Consider the following 4,753-nt stretch of genomic DNA (forward strand, 5'->3'; position numbering starts at 1 on the left):
TTTGTTTTTTGTGTTGATTTGTATTCTTTATTTAGGTTTACATGTAAATTTCAACAGCAATAGCTGCTGGCGGCCCCTGAGCCGGCGGGAAACGGTGCAACTGCCAGGTCCGTGGGTGAGCTTCACTAGGGCTCAGCCCATCGTTGCCGCAGTTGCATCTTTCTTACAGCGCGGTGTAGGTTGGTAACCAGCAGAATAGGCGCAGCGAAGGAGCGAGTGTAGCAGGTCCGTGAGGAGTCTTGGTGCCCACTCATTGTTGCCCTACAGGGTGCTCTGAGGCTGGAAAGATAGAGAGTAATGTCTGTCAGGTGTTAAGTAAAGAATAGTATAGTTGCCTTATGTTTTTTTTGTGTTAGTTACCGTTTTTTTTTGTGGTTGTTTGGTAGTTCTTATGAATGGTTGCGTAGTAGGTCCATGTCCTGTCCCAAGCGGAAGGAGCATCGTTGCCCTACGTATCAGAGCATAGGAGCAGCAATTCGCCATAGCCCGAGCAAGATTTGAGTTTTTAGTAGGCGCCTGGAAGAAATTGGGTGGTGTAAAGCGTGCGATACATATGTGTTTGTTTTGGTTGTTTACCTTCTACAGTGACTGCGTGCCGTGGTGCAGCGTCATACTGAGGATCCTCATCTCACCCTTACATGTCTAGTGTTGAGCCTGTGAGAGTAAAGAAAGATTGTTTTGATTTATGCTATTGTCAGTTAGTGTATTAATTACCTTTTATTTATTTATTTGCGTAGCAGCAAATAAATTATCAATAGACGGGGAGTCCATTGTGAATGGTCCCGGTCAAGCACAGCTGTTCCTGGGCTGAACCATCGATATTAATAAGTATCGACAGGGTATTTTGGCACAGATTAGCAGGTCTGTGCATAGGGCGGGAATTTGAAGTTCAACTTATCGTTAGTTTGTTTTTTTTTGGAGTAATTTTTTTCACTTAGTATTTTTTTTGTTAAGTCTTTTGGTATACATTTATTTATTCTCATTTATTTATTCTCATTTATTTATTCTTATTTATTTATTCTTATTTATTTATTCTTATTTATTTATTCTTATTTATTTATTCTTTTTTTTGGTTGTGTGTTTGATGGTATTCCTATATATATATACATAAGCATTTGATTGGATTAAATAATCCAACGGGTACTTAGCTAAGGATATTATCCCCGCTTATCATTTAAGAAAACACATACATACGAGTGGACCGATCTATTTATTTATTCGGAGTTTGCTCGTTTATAATATAGATATAGTTTTTTTTGATATTATAATCGGCGGGTACGGATCCGAGTACTAGCAGTGGTTTTTTTTTGGTTTGGATTAACAAGGTACTGAGAAATGAATCTTGACCCGAATGTTACCCGGAAGGTCAGGCGGAGTCAGGAGTTTATTAGAAATAGGCCATTGGTTCACTTGGACTCTCCTCCTCACGTAGGATTGAGTGAGGCGGGCAAGCCAGCAGAAGCACTCCATGATGACGCATCGCCGCCGAGTGTAAACGAGGCAGCGTTCCGAGGATTCGGGGATGAATTTCCGAACAGTTCCGGAGCAACAACCGGCGCACGCGCGCGTGACTATGGCGGTGAAGAGCAGGGTGGCAGAGCCGAGTCTGCGCTGCCAAGCGAAATTCGGTCAGCGATCAACGTGGCATTAGCACAGGCCCACGAGACGTATCGCGCATCGTTGTCGTCAGAAGTAGAGGCCATTCGAGAGACGATGCAGGCCAGCATGCTGTCGTTCATGCGCGAGATTAATGAGGCAGTGGCAGCGCTGAGGCAGGAGAGAACGCATAGCGCGCCTCCGTCTGTAGCACAGGCGCCGGTGGGCAGGCCAGAGCGAGCTCACGCGCAAATGCAGCGGCCAGCCTTAGGCGGGTACGAGCCGGCAGAGAAAGAAAGAGATTTTGTAAGTAGTAGACCAGCAGCTGCAGCACCGACTCACCTGTTCGTCGACAACCGAACTTTAGAGGCAGAACAGCGGGCACATGTGGAGCAGCGGCAGTTCTCAGCCGATCCGTGGATGCGCGATTTGGGCCCTGACGTGCACAGGCCATTAAGGCGAACCACGATGGGAGACTCCCGGCCCGACGTCGTCCACATCAGAAAGTGGGGCCTTGTATTTGATGGCGAAACCAAAGGAATGCCGGTGGCAGAGTTTATATTTCGATTGGAGCATTTGCAGTCCTTGTATCAGGTGCCCTGGGCCGACGTGTTGCGAGACTTCCACTGCCTGGTGAACGGGAGAGCGAAAGATTGGTATTGGATGTACATACGTACCTCGGGCGTGCCGGACTGGCCGAATCTCCGATATGGGCTGCAGCAGCAATTTCAGACTCGAAGATCGGAGTTTGAACGAGAGCAGGAGCTGAGGGAGCGGAAGCAGCGGCATGGCGAGAGCATAGAAGAGTATATTCAGGCGATGCTGGTGTTGCGTTCTCGGTTGGTGTGTCCATTTTCGGATTATGACCTTATTAAGGTGATAAAGACAAATATTAAAGACACCGTGTCTAGGGTCATCTATCCGATGAATATAACTAATCTGCAGAAGCTGAGAGAGGAGTGCCAAGACGCCGAAAAGATGCTGGCAACGCGTTGGGCGCGGCCCTCAGCCAGTACCAACTACGGGCAGCAGCGAGAGCAGCATCGAGTACACGAGCTGGACGTGGTAGCAGAAGGTACACAAGGCGGCCAACTGGAGCATTTGGAGGCGGTATATAGGCCACATGAAACTGGTGGGAGCCGCTCGAATCTCAAGTGTTGGAATTGTGCACAACCAGGGCATACATATTTCGATTGCGAGTCGGCGGTGCGCAATATGTTTTGTTTCAAATGCGGACAGCCAGGCGTGGTGCTGCCAAGATGCCCGAAATGCCGTCCGGGAAACTCGGAGAGGAGTCCGACGCAGCCGGAGGAGTCGCACTCTCGGTAGACGGTGAAACGCGTACCTCCGATGATACAGTAGTTAGGATAGGAATTAGTAGCGATAAGGATAGTACCGTTAGTCATATTTACTCACAGATATATAAAGTCAACCAGGCAGTCCCACCGAAGAAAGTATGGTCGCAGCGGAAACCCTTGGAGCAGCGTCAGCGCGACTATGAAGTAGCCAGGAACCGCATATTTGGTAGCCAGCACGAACCGGATGCGAGAGGGGCGTCGAAGACATCCTTGCGGGCGCGTAGGAGACACCGCGAACGCCGACAGAAACGCCAGGCGGTGTGTGCCGCGGTGAATTCTGCATGTCGTTCCGACAGCCGCCCATATGCTACGGTAGCGATTGAAGGCAGAGAATTTACCGGTCTGTTGGATACCGGGGCGTCGGTGAGCTTGCTGGGAAGTGGTGCCATAGAGTCGGTCCGAAAACTAGGTTTGGTGGTACGCGAAAACAAATCCGCGGTAAGGACAGCCGGCGGCGCGCCACATTGCATTATTGGCAGCGTGATGGCGCGCGTTAGGTATAACGGAACAGAGTCGGAAATGGTATTCCACGTTTGCCCGTCGTTGTGCCAACCGCTTTATCTGGGCGTGGATTTTTGGCGCAGGTTCGGTTTGGCTCCGAATGTGATCCCGGCTGTGGACGAAGGACAGCACGTGGCTGAGTTGGAGGAGGAGCGCTTAGGAAAGAGTACGCCAACGGAGCCACACGATTTAGAGGCGTGGCAACAGGAGAAGTTACAGCGAGTCGTGGCCCAATTCAGATCCTTCGAGGAGCACGGTCTGGGTAGGACGCCAGTGGAGCAGCACCACATTCAGTTGACGGAGGGGGCACTGCCAGTGAAAGAGCGTTTTTATCCCGTGTCGCCGGCAGTGCAGGCGCTATTGTTTGCAGAAGTCGACGAGATGCTTCGGCTAGGGGTTATCGAGCCAAGTGAGAGTCCATGGAGCAACCGAGTGACTTTGGTGAGGAAGCCTGGAAAGAACCGGTTGTGCTTAGACGCGAGAAAGCTAAATCAGCTCACGGTGAAGGATGCTTACCCACTCCAGAGCATTGAGTCGATCTTGAGCCGAGTGGAGGATACCATTTACATCAGCAGCCTGGATCTAAAGCATGCTTTTTGGCAGATCGAACTGGATCAGGAAAGCCGGCAGTACACCGCGTTTACGATACCAGGAAGGCCACTGTATCAATTTAAGGCCATGCCGTTCGGGTTGTGCAATGCGGCGCAGCGCCTTTGCCGGGTGATGGATAAGGTGATTCCCCAGCGTTTGAGAAGCCATGTATTCGTGTACCTGGACGACCTTCTCATAATATCCAGAACGTTTGAGGATCATTGCAAGGTGCTGCTGGACGTGGCAAGTGCTTTGAAAGTAGCCAATTTGACGATTTCCTTAAAAAAATCCAAGTTCTGCTACAAGTACTTGAAGTATCTGGGGTTTGTGGTTGGCGATGGTGCGTTGCGGACGGATCCAGAGAAGGTCGAGGCGATTCGGGCGATTTCCTTGCCGACCAGCGCAAAGCAGCTCCGCCGATTCTTGGGGACCGCTGGCTGGTATAGGCGTTTCATTCGGAATTTTTCCACGATTTCCGCGCCGTTAACGGACTGCCTGAAAGGGAAAGGAAAGTTCCAATTATCGGGCGAAGCGGTTGCGGCATTTCAGGAGTTGAAAGGGGCACTCACCTGCGCGCCAGTGTTGGTGCATCCAGACTTTCGGAAGCCGTTCGTGATCCAATGTGACGCGAGCCAAGCGGGCATAGGAGCGGTTTTGTTCCAACTCGATGCAGACGGGGCCGAAAGGCCGATAGCTTTTTTTTCAGC

General features: G+C 50.3%; 1 long non-coding RNA gene across 1 annotated transcript; it reads right to left on the reverse strand.

Moving 5' to 3' along the window:
* LOC115629586 lies at window positions 1–833 on the reverse strand. The gene is made up of 4 exons (XR_003995933.1): window positions 715–833; window positions 577–654; window positions 361–516; window positions 1–279 (listed from the first exon to the last, which is right to left on the reverse strand). It is a non-coding gene; the product is annotated as an uncharacterized LOC115629586 (long non-coding RNA).
* Window positions 834–4,753: the final 3,920 nt, after the last annotated feature.

Source organism: Scaptodrosophila lebanonensis, unplaced genomic scaffold (assembly GCF_003285725.1).
Source record: "Scaptodrosophila lebanonensis strain 11010-0011.00,11010-0021.00 unplaced genomic scaffold, SlebRS2 tig00000159-arrow-arrow-pilon, whole genome shotgun sequence".
Classification (NCBI taxonomy): domain Eukaryota; kingdom Metazoa; phylum Arthropoda; class Insecta; order Diptera; family Drosophilidae; genus Scaptodrosophila; species Scaptodrosophila lebanonensis.